The sequence below is a fragment of the Castanea sativa genome, chromosome 8 (assembly GCF_040712315.1).
Source record: "Castanea sativa cultivar Marrone di Chiusa Pesio chromosome 8, ASM4071231v1".
In the NCBI taxonomy this organism is placed as follows: Eukaryota; Viridiplantae; Streptophyta; class Magnoliopsida; order Fagales; family Fagaceae; genus Castanea; species Castanea sativa.
Genome location: NC_134020.1, coordinates 48,277,031 through 48,289,249, shown reverse-complemented (window position 1 = coordinate 48,289,249; position 12,219 = coordinate 48,277,031). Strand labels below are relative to the sequence as shown.

The following is a 12,219-nucleotide window of genomic DNA, read 5'->3' as shown; positions in this document are numbered from 1 at the left end:
GTATAAACATCTGGTGTTAATCTAAAAACATAAACATATAGGAGATTTAATATGCTAATTCGAAAAGGAAAATCAATGGCGAAAAGTTTCAGAAAACCAAAACAGTCTTTGAAGAAGCAAAGAGTATGCTGACCTTTAGAGAAACTTGGTTGCAGAGGAGAGATGAGACAGAGCAGCAAATCATATAGCAATGGCCGGCCGTACGAATCTCCACCAGAACGCAAGTTTTTTTTTTTTTTTTTTTTTATCCTTCCTTTCCTTTCTCTGTGTTGCAGTATTGGTAGGCGTTTTCTTTTAGAGAGAGAAGATGTGAAGCGTAGAGTGATGAAAAGAGATGGCTAGGGTTTTTTTTAATTGCAACGTGTTTTTTATTTTTTTTATTTTAACCGTTTTTTTTAATATACCCAAAAAAGCAGTCAAACGGCGTTTTTTTTTCAAGCATCAAAGAGTTTTTAAAGACCAAACATGGTGACGTACGCCTGCTCCACTTTAAAATTGTATACGTGGCTGAATTTTAGATAGGCAGTTATCCTATTTGTCAACACGTCCTTAAATGCAGGAATCAACTTTCTCTCAGCTTCATCTATTTTATATATATATATATATATATATATATATATATATATATATATATTTGTGGTTAGGTCAAAACTTCATATAGAAATCACAACTTAGAGCATTAGTACCCGGTTTCTAAAAAATATCTCATTTTACTATCTCAAAAGCTATTTTATCTATAATACCATAGCATTTTACAACATAGCCAACATCTCAAATCTTATTTTTGCATACAACACATTGAAATAATATAAATTACACAATAAAATAATATATAAAAAAAATCTATCTCTCTTCACTTTCTAATTTCTATCTCTCTTGTTCTAAAAAATAATAATAATTTCTATCTCTCTGTTTCTCTCTCTCAACCAACCCACCACCAACCCAAACCCAGAACAACCACTCACCACCAAACCCAATCAACACCACCACCAAACCCAATTAGCATCGCCATCAAACCAACCTAAACCCAGAACAACCACCCACCACCAACCCAAACCTAGAAATATCGCCACCAAACCCAATTAGCACCACCACCAAGTCCAATCAACACCCACAGCAAAAACACATACAACACAGCAAAAATCTGAACACACAGCAAACCCACATACAACAACAATCCCAAAACCCAAAACAAAAATTTGGAGCAAAACCCCCCAACAAACCACCCCCATCAATCCATGCCGATCTTTGTCGTGATCGAAGTTGCCAATGCCGCCGAACCCCAACAAACCACCACTATCAATCCACACTAATCTTTGTCGTGATCAAAGTTGCCACTCAACCCATTTCTTTTCCGTTTTACTCACTGGAGAGATCTCACAATTACCTATATACCCCTCAACTTTGCTTTCAGGTATTTCCTGCTTTTAGACTCTGATCTGATTTCCGTTTGGTTCTCCAAGAAAAAAAAATCCCCATGAAGTGGTGTCTTTAGTTTTATTGAGTTCCACCTCATACAAAGCCCCATGCTAATCTGAGAGTGAGGAAGGATAGAGATGCCGAGATAAAGAGAGTGGGAAGAGAGAGAGAGAGAGAGAGAGAGAGAGAGAGAAGGAGTGAGGCTGTGAAGAGTTAAGAAAGACTTGGACGAGAGAGAGAGAGAGAGAGAGAGAGAGAGAGTTGAGTCAGGGAGAGAGAGAAAGAGGAAGATGCTTTTGCGAAGAATGAATAAAAAAAAGTATTTTATTTTTGCAAGTGAGCTATAGTACCATCATAAATTTAGGATGGTACTGTAGCTCAATTGTAAATTTTTTTACAATTACAATACCGGGTAATGCATCTTTTTAGTAGTTTGATGCTAAAATTTAGCATATCCGAAATTTTAAAACTCCGATAGTGATGCTTTTAGATGATCAAATCAACCAACAAAAGTTCAATAATTTTTGCACTAGAGATTCGAATATGAGATATATATATACACACACACACACCAAATCTGGGGCGGTGGATTGATGGTTCTACTTCTAGTTATGCTACTACTGCCCTTGTTGTTGTCTACCTCTCTTTGCTTTAGGTCTCAGAGTCTCACTCAGTCACTCTCTTCTCTTCTCTCGATTAGCCGCTTAGGTTTTTTGTTTTTTTCTTTTTTTTGGGGTCTTGCATATTGTGGTGTTCTCAGTTCTTACAAGTTTTTATATTTTATTCTTATTTTTTATGAACAAAGAATGGATAGGGGGACGACCTGAATTGGCGTCTTCTACCTAGGCATGTCCATAGTGACACCCTACTCACTAGGCCTAGGTCTGCTAGAGCAAGAGATCTAGATGATTTCTTTTTTTTTTTTCTTTGGTGCCTTGCGTGTCTTTATTTTGTGTAGTTAGTTGGGCTTAATTTTGCTATTGGTAATTTTTGTTTTGTTATTGGACTAATTTTTTTTTTGAACTTGTTTATCTTAAATTTTAGATCTATAATCTATATTAGTATTCAAGGGGCTTCCAAGGCGTCTAAGTCATGGATTCTAAACCATGTACTCCAAATAGAACTCTTAAATGTTAGGTAAATTTTTATATAAAAGAAAAAAAAAAAGTTTTTTTCACCTTGTTTCTTCATATCCCATAAAATTAGGCTCCACCTCTCCTTACACTTTTCAATTTTTTATTAAAATTAATTATAACAACTTGGATTTATTTTTGATAGAGTTGAACACGTGCAAAAAAAAATGTGAGAGAGAAACAAAAAAATGAGAGAGATTTTATGATGAATGAAATCTATTAACCTTTATTTAAAAAAAAAAAAAAGGAGTGCCTTTGAGCGCGCACATGGAAAAATTATATAGTTTTCATATTAACCTTATAATTTTTCATGCATGTGAGGCTTTTTTTTATTTTTTATTTTGTATGGTTTATAAAAAGATCAATGATATTGTTAAGAGGGTTAGATTTAATTTTATTGAACCAAATTGCTAAAACAAATACACATATAAATAATAGTATTTTTTTAAAAAAATATTAGGGGGGACATTGCCCCCACATCCAACTATAACTCCGTCCCTGGATAGAGAGCTGTACACTTGTGGGCAATAGCAATTCTTCCTCCATGAATCAGCAAACGACTTAGCATTGAAGTTTGCAGTCTTTTGGAGACAAGCCTTATAAGACCATGCTACACAAGTAGCAGAAGTATTCAGTAGGAAGATACAAAGAAGCAGGCAAATAGAAACATACCAAAAAGTTTCCCAAAATCGAGTCGGGATTATGACAGTCAATGAAACCATATAACAAACAGATAGTGAAATAAGGGATAGCCGTACTATTCGATAAATATCCTGAGATGGAATGAGGGGAAGAATTGTTGAGTATGAGAAAATAAATGTCAAAGAATTTAATGACAAGATCACCCAAAAAGGAAATTTTCTAAGACCAATGGGTGTCCCTGCTTCGTTTGGAATAGGAGCACTAGAATTGAATTTTCTGATGGCCGGTAATGTGGTATTGGGTTCAGGATGTGGCACTCATCTTGCCAAAGCCCCCAAGAGGGCTGAGTACTCCTTGATAGCTGACAGTCATAAGAAGTGTAGCAACCACCAAAAGCATATTGCGCCTGTCGTCTGATATTTCGGTCCATTCTACAATACAATGCAAACTTATTTTTTCAATATATGAGAATAAGGACCATAGGTAACGTGCATAATAAATTACTTTAGGAAGAGATGAAGTTGGTAAAGCTCCAGCACGCCGTAGCATAACCTTGATCTTGCGATTTTCTATTTGATTTTGTTGTCCCAACATATCCCCTGCTGTATTACCCTTTAAATTCATAGTGTTTATATCAACACCAGAATATAAAAACTTCCTCACAGAATGCAAAATTTAGTGATACAGCAAAAAATAATCATCATGTATTAATTAGTAGCAATCTGCAAAGCTAGTGAATCATTAGAAGATAATGGATTACTTACCATATATATATATATATATATATAATGGATTTTTAGCATGTTTTAGACATTAAGATTTTAATTATGATCATACAGTTGGACACTATTGATTTTCACAACACAAACTTGACAATGTTTCTTTAGTTCGTAAATAATTGAGGAATGGAGAGGGCTTGCCTTGGGTTGATTTTTGGATACTGCAATGTGCAATGCTGCGTTGCCTTCCTCGTCCTTCCAGTTCAGGACTTTTCTCTCCCATATTATGGTATTTTGGGACCAATTCTTTCGGAGCCTTTGCACTAAGTGTAGAAAAGCCTCCAACTTGTCATATTTCAAGGCAATATGCAGAGCATTCTCATTTTGAATTGTCACATGCATCTTTAATAGATTGGGGACAGACTTTGAGAAATTCGTCCAATAGTTCAAGTTGAATGTCTGTTGTTGCTGCATAATGCAAAGGAGTCATACCCTCTCTTCCTTGGACATGGACAAGGTCCCCATCGACCTTTAGAAGCCGAAGCACCATCTGGGTATGACCATTTAGTAAAGCAAGGTGAATGGGACTGAACCCATCTAGATTTGGCTTCCAGGCAAATGAGGGCATTAATCTCATCAGCTCCATGGCCATTGGGATGTGCCCAGCAGATGCAGCTATCTGTAAAGGAGGATCAACAAAAGGCAGCTGATTCATGTCCTCCAAAAGTTTGACATCCTCTCTAATTAGGATGAAAAAGGCATCAATATTTCCATGTTGAGCAACTTGCTTCATTTTCTCAATTCTCTCATCCATATTTGAGAAAGTTGCCATATTAAGGTGTGATTTTCCTTGGTATGAACTTCTTGATATGTGGCTTGAATAAGTAGTGTCGCATACAACAAAGCCAATAGTACAGCTTAATCCTATTTGGTTTGGGAGGTCTCCCCAAAAAGTCACCTTATTAAAATCTTTCACTTTGGGTTCTTTCACGTGTTTGAATGGCTAATTATTTCTTTTTGATTTTGGATTGTGCTCCAAGTCAAGCAAGCCAACTTTAGAGTAGTATAATTTAGCTCCCTCTTGATTCTTTCCTTACGTCATTGCCTTCCTTATTTTTGAGAGATCTGAGGGTTTTTGATTTATTTTGCATTTGGATTTTGAGAGAATATTTTGCATTACTATTGTGATCTACTTATTTTATTTTTACTCGTTTTTGTTAGATCCTTTCTAATCATGCTTGGTATAAAGTTCTAAGGACTACTATGCAGCTTATAAGCGTGACTATGATACCAACTGATGTAATGTGGGTGTGGCTCTGATAACAATTGATACTCCAATTTGCGTCGTGCTGCATGTTCTGTATAGGTCTGGCATTATGAAGGAGTTTTCTTTTTCTATGTCATTATTCTCATCCTTAAGACCATACTCTTCCTTCTCCACAAATTGTAGATTTTGTTGGCACTTTTTAGGCTGGTTGACAATGACTAAGGTGGCAAGCTGCTCTCATAGACTGATACACATCAAAATGCTCCTCCGTTCACTAAAAGTGTGCCTCATTATCTGACAATGTGTAAATTTTGTTGTGGCCAATGGTTTGGATATGCATGCTAGAGAAGATTCAATAGCTTCATCATTTCTTTTTTGTTGTTCTTTTTTGTTTTGTTTTTTTTTTTTAATTTCTTTGTAAGGAACAAACAATCCGCATTTCAAAAGTCATTAGATGTTCATATCTATATGATGTTGTTGAGTTACTGTAGTTTTTGAAATTATTGTTTTGGTGTTGGCGAGTTTGTTAGAGACCCAAAAAATGGGGGCTTTGTTAAGCCCAATGTGAACCCTCTTACAAACCCTAAAAGCTTAATTTATTTATTTTTTTTTTTTTTGGATAATTTGATAGTTGGGGGAGGAATATTTGAATTTGGACGTCTCCATTGAACATCAGAAAGTGTTAGTTTAAGTACAAGGCTCTTGATAATTTATTTTATTATAACAATAAGTTATCAATGTCTATAAACGTATAGTTACGGAAACTCAAGTTATAAGTAGCCTGAACTTCCCAACGGCCACTTAGGTGGATTGGTGCCTCCCTGGGTACGAGGAGGGAGGGGTTCAGGTAGTAGCTGTAGGATTTCTAGCCAAAATAGATAATGCATAGATGATATTGGAGAGAAGAAAACCAAAAAACAAAAATTGACATACATTCCAGATGCGATGCATACAGCTCTATGTTTACCATCTATTCTCATTGAGTTGAGGTACGTAGCTCTTCTAGGCCAACATTGAGGTATCCCCATTAATTACTTTTCTTCTAGGAACGAATTGGGAGACCCCTTAGCATTGAACCTCACAGTCTTTTATTGACTAGCCTTGTGCCACCATCTTCTCCAATTAGATAAATCCATTCGTACCACGATATTATAAAGCAGGGCAGCACCAAAAATTGACAAAGCACCTGCCCCATGCCCAGTTGAAGCCTTGATGACTAACAATGAAGCCAAATTATAGCAAAAATATAGGAAGCAAAGGGCTGCTTGGAAGTTCACATAACAATACCCAGATGGAATGAGCTGAAAAATAATCGTGAATGAAAGAATAAATGTCACAGAATTTAACAGCATGAAAACATCCCCGGAAGGGCTGGGCATTCCTTGATAAGTCTCTGTCAAAAGCAGTGTAGCAACAACCAAAAGCACATTGCGCCGCTCGTCTGATATTGTCTGCTGTTCACGAGTACGGCGTATTCGAAACTTCTCACCAGGACCGACTTTGGGCCTTAAGTAATCTGCATAAGAAGTAACTTTAGGAAGAGATGAAGCTTTTAAGGCTTTAGCACGGTGTAGCATAACCTTGATCTTTCTGCCCACTTGTGTTTGTTCTGATCCTTGCAAGATGTCCCTTGCTGTTTTACCCTCTAAATTCTTAACGTTTACATCGACATCATATGTTGAAGCTAATAAGTGACTCACAGCCTGCATGTGTAGATGTCGTGAAGCCAGTGAATCATTAAAAGGTAATTTTTGGCATGCTTTTAGGCATTCGGTTTATTGATCAATTTGTAAAACCACAATTAATTCTCATAATCCACCAAAAAGAAAATGAGAAAGCCCACCTGAAAATATTATTGGTCAAATTCTTTTTTTTTTTTCTTTTTTTTTTATATACAAATTTGGAGGCCAATTTAAAGACTTTGTAGAAATTTGATTGATAATAAGAAAAAATATTCTAAAAATTAACTTAATTGATACCTTACCATAAACGAATCCTAATTTGATTATAAAACCATGGGTTTGGTTTACTTCTAGTAATTTTTTAATTGAACATGTCTTTTTATTTTAAATATACAATGACAAGTGATAGTAGATTTTAATTCCCACATTTTATTTAATTAATAGGTGATGTGGCTGTTTCTCATTAAAATAAAAGAAGATTCCTTTTTAAAAAGTGCTGAAAGTAAGTCAAATCCTTAAATTATTAACAATACCTAAAATTAAGAAAGTACAAAAAAGTACAATACAAGCTCTTAATCGATTATTATTATCTTGCAGGTTGATTTTAAACATTTACAACACAAGCTTTATAGTTTCTTTAGTATGTAAATTGAGTAACGGAGAGAGCTTGCCTTGGGTTGATTTTTGGATACTGCAACATGCAATACAGTGACATGCAATACAGTGTTGCCTTCATCATCCTTCCAATTTAAAACTTTCCTCTCCCAAAACATGGCATTTTTAGACCTATTTTGTCGAAGCCATCCCACCAAGAGTTTAAAAGCTTCCAAATTGTTGAATTTTAGAGCAATATGTAGAGCGGTCTCATTTCGAATTGTCACATCTTCAATAGAATGGGGACAAATTGATAGAAATTCAACTAATAGATCAAGGTGATCATCTATCGCTGCTGCAAAATGCAAAAGGGTGATACCTTCCTTTCCTTTCACACGAACAAGGTCCCCATCGACCTATAGAAGCCTACGCACCATCTCAATTTGCCCATTTAGAAGAGCAAGGTGAAGAGGGCTAAATCCATCTAGATTTGGCTTGCTGACAAGTGATGGCTTTAATCTCATCATCTCCATGGAAAATGGGATGTTCCCAACTGATGCAGCTATGTGTAAAGGAGTATCAACAAATGGTAGCTCATCAATAGCCTCCAAAAGCTTTACGTCCTCCCGAATTAACATGTAAAAGGCATCAATATTTCCATGTTGAGCAACCTGCTTCAACCTCTCAATTCTCTCATCCATTCTAGACAAGGCTATGATATATCAAGGTAGGGTTTCCCTTAGTATGAAACAAAAGTGGTGGAGGTTGAAAGTTAGTGCAGCTAGCTGGAGTGAAGAAAATGATGGAAGTTGAAAGTTAGAAAGTTAGAGCGTCTATTTTTATAGCAGGAGTGAAGAAGTTAATGGAGTAATCATCAAAGTCTAAGAAGGAACCACCAAATTTCTAAGAAGGAACCTAAAAGTCCAAGTCATCCACTCGTCATAGAGATTAGTGATTAAGTATAAAAAAAGATTCACCTTCCTTCTTTTCTTCTCTTTCCTCCTCTATCTTATGCCATCGTTTAGGAGTTCATATAGGAATGGAATGATCATAAAGAAATAGAAAAGAATGGAATGAAATTAAATGCATTTAAGTAAAGGAAATGAATAAAAAAAGAAATGAGATAAATGTAATTAAGTAATATTGTTTGGATGTTGTAAAACAAATGAATGGAAATGAATAAAAAGGATCGGAAGGTAAGTAACCTTATTTGGGAGTAATATAGAGAGAAATGAATTAAATTATTTAATGAAAATATTACTATTAACCCATATTTTAAAATAAATGACTAAATATATATGGGTATTTAGAGAGTTCTAGTAAAAAATTTGTTAAATCTAATTTCATTCCCTCCAATTTCTCTTAATTTTTGGGAGAATGAAAATTAAAGGTTTTAAGGAAATGGAAAAGAATGAATGTTTCCTCCTACTCATTTTATTCACTCCTATTTAAACTTTCAAGCAAATGAATAAACTTTTCATTCTTTCTATTAAAACTCCCAAATAAAATAATAAAAAATTATTTTAAAATTATTTTTTTCACCAATGAGCTTCTCACCTTAGAAACTTCTTTCCCTTCACCTGAATATTCATTTTAAAAAATTTATCTTTTTTTTTTTTCCTCGTTAATATCCTCCACAAGCTTCACTCCGTACCTTATTTTTGATATATTTATTACTTTGTAGTCTAGTGACGCGGAAATGACTGATAGCTACCAACTTGAAGGTTGTGCCATGTGTGGACCATTCATGTGAAAATATCGTACCCAATGTATAGTAGTTTGAATATTCAAAAAAAAAAAAAAAGTAGTTTGAGAGCTACAAATTAGTCAAGATGAAGAGATCAGAGAATTGTACGCGTACTTTGGCCAATGCTGGTTTGGGCAATAGCAATTTGGACTGCTAGCAACAAGTATATAATGAAAAATGCATGGCGCGAGGACTACTACGCTATTTCCAGAACACAGCACAGAAAACTGGAGTATAAACTCGACTCAGTTTTGAGACTTTCATACAAGCAAGTTGGCCAGATCGACAAGATGTGGTATACTGGTATTACATGTATCCCATGTGAGAGAGGGTGGATATGTCTAAATAGGCCGATGTCGATATGTCTCATTCCCATAGACAAAGTTGGGAAAAGGTCCAAAAAGCAGGTATTCAAAATTTATATATATCTAAAAGATGAAGCGTAGCATTTATTATTACTATACTCCTGTCGAGCCACATCAGTGACCACATCACTATTTTTTTTTCCATCTTTATTAATTGTCTATTGCAAAATTAATTCTTTATAGCCAAATGTTAGGTTCTAAGACCTTTAGATTTAAATGTATTAGAACTCTAAATTGTAATGTTGGTAAATCATGATCAAAACGTTTTAGTCTTGTTTAGACTACTCAAAGTATGTGTTTTATATGTAAAGTTGGAATCGAGTTGCTACAAAATTTATTGTGCAATTCTATCTGGCTCAATCGATCGAGAATTAGACTCGACCGATCAAAAGTCGTGCAGATTTTTTTCTGTAGAATTTTTCAACTCAGCCCAAGCCCAAGCCCGTTTTACGTGTAGGGTTTTATGTTTTGCCCTAGGTATAAAAGGGAAAACCCTAGCCACGTTTGTAGAGTTACTATTGATACTCTTAATGCTATGTGTGTGAATTTCTTGTGAGATCTAGAGCTGTTTGCCTTCACATACACTTAGGGTTATCAAGATCTAAATTATGTCAAGAGCTTAGTGATCAATTCAGTTGCAGATTCAAGAGTTTAAAGATATACAATCGGAAGTGCTTGTGCTTGCTGGGAATCCAAGAAAGAAGTAGTTCGTAGACTCGAAACTGTCATGTGGTCGTGGTAATAAGTTTCCTACTCGAGGTAGCAATAAGATGTTAATGGTCTAAGTCGCTATTGTGTAAACTTCAATTCTTTCATAGTAGATTCAATTTTACCTTGAGGATAGCTAGGTTAAATCCTCCCTAGGTTTTTTACCGATTTTGGTTTTCCTAGGTCATTATATTATTGCGTTCTTTATATTTTCGCTGCTTTGCATGATATGATTTATATGTTTTAACCTAAATCTGCATAATTTACCTAAGTTAATCACTTGGCTAAATAATTAGGTTAATCTAATTGTGTTTTAAGGGGTCTAAAAACACACACTACACGCCATCATAAATTTTAATTGTTTATTGTCTATATTGAAAACTCATTTCAATATTGAGTGTCATTTTCTTTCTATCCTAATCCTTATATATATATATATATATATATATATTAATCAATTATTGAGCCACATCATCCACTTATTTTTTAACTTTTCTTTTCTTTTTTAGACTTTTTTTCTCACTACTCTCTAAAAAAACAAAAACAAAAATTTCTTCTTCTCCCTATTAGTCCACACCTACGGTTACACTTCCTCCAACTTTTCCCTTCCCTCTTTGCCTCTTTACCTCCCGCACTACTCTCTACTTCGCCGTTACACTTTATCATTTTTCATAACTTGACTCTTCTTCTTCCCATTTTATTAGTACACGCCTACGGTTACACTTTCTCTATCATTTCTCTTCCCTCTTTGCCTCTTTACCTCCCCCACTACTCTCTACTTCGCCGTTACACTTCCTTTATCATTTTCTCTTTTTTTATAACTTGACTCTTCTTCTTTCCATTTTATTTGTATAAATTTGATATCATTTCTCCCATTTCAATCCATATTTTTACCATCCAAAAAAAAAAATTTTTGAGTACTCTCTCTCTCTCTCTCTGGGTGAATTTTTTTTTTTCTGTTTTATAACTCTAATTAAGATTGATGGTTTTTTTTTTTAATTTCTCGTTACAACGTCTTTTCTCTCCCTTTTATATCCTTGGTTAAATCTTGGTCTAGGTTAATAATTAGTTTTTTTTTGGGGGGAAGGGGGGGGGGGAATAGGAATTTGAGTTTATATCAAAACACAATCTACATGGCCATGAATTAGAATATGCCTACCAATTGTTTGAACAATAAATTATGATGAAGTCTATCTTTTATTTCTTTGGTTTCATTTTAATTTTGGTTAAGATAAATTTGTAAATTTATGATGAGTTTTGATTACATGATATCTCCTTATTCCTTAAGAGAGTTGAAACTTATAAAGTTTAGTTGTATATTAGGTTAATATAACACACTACAACAAAAGTTAAAAAGATATGGTTCACTTTAGAAAAATATTAATCAAACATACAAAAAATAATAGAATGATATATTTGTAGAGATAAAAAGATAAACAATACTTGTATAAATATTTTTTTTTAAATGACAATATTTGAAGTAAGTGTTACTTTTTATATATTACACCCTATTATAATATATATATATATATATATATATATATATATATATATTCCTTCGCATCACGTGGGCCTGCTGCTAGTATTATTTTAAAAATGAACACTATATAAACTTTACCTTAGGGACTGATGACTTATTTTGGCCTAATATATAATTAGGCGCAAAGACCACTTTTCTCGTTATAATGCATGGAAGCAATAACGTTTGGATTGCAATTTTGAGTAGATGACATTGGGTACTTGCCTTAGGAACATAAGCTAATTAAATCCTATACTTGAAAATTCTTAGTGGGAGAAGAAACAAAAATAAAAATTGACAAACATGCACATTTAAGATGCATATAGCTCCAAGCTTGGCTTATTTATTTATTATTATTATTTTTTTCCCTTCAATTCTTCCTCCATCAGCAAACGCTTAGCATTGAGCCTTGCAGCTGTCTTTT

General features: G+C 34.3%; 2 pseudogenes; both read right to left on the bottom strand.

Moving 5' to 3' along the window:
• Nucleotides 1–1,057: 1,057 nt before the first annotated feature.
• Nucleotides 1,058–4,745, bottom strand: LOC142606455 (ankyrin repeat-containing protein BDA1-like; annotated as a pseudogene).
• Nucleotides 4,746–6,268: 1,523 nt separating this feature from the next.
• Nucleotides 6,269–8,157, bottom strand: LOC142605649 (ankyrin repeat-containing protein BDA1-like; annotated as a pseudogene).
• Between the last annotated feature and the right edge of the window lie 4,062 nt (nucleotides 8,158–12,219).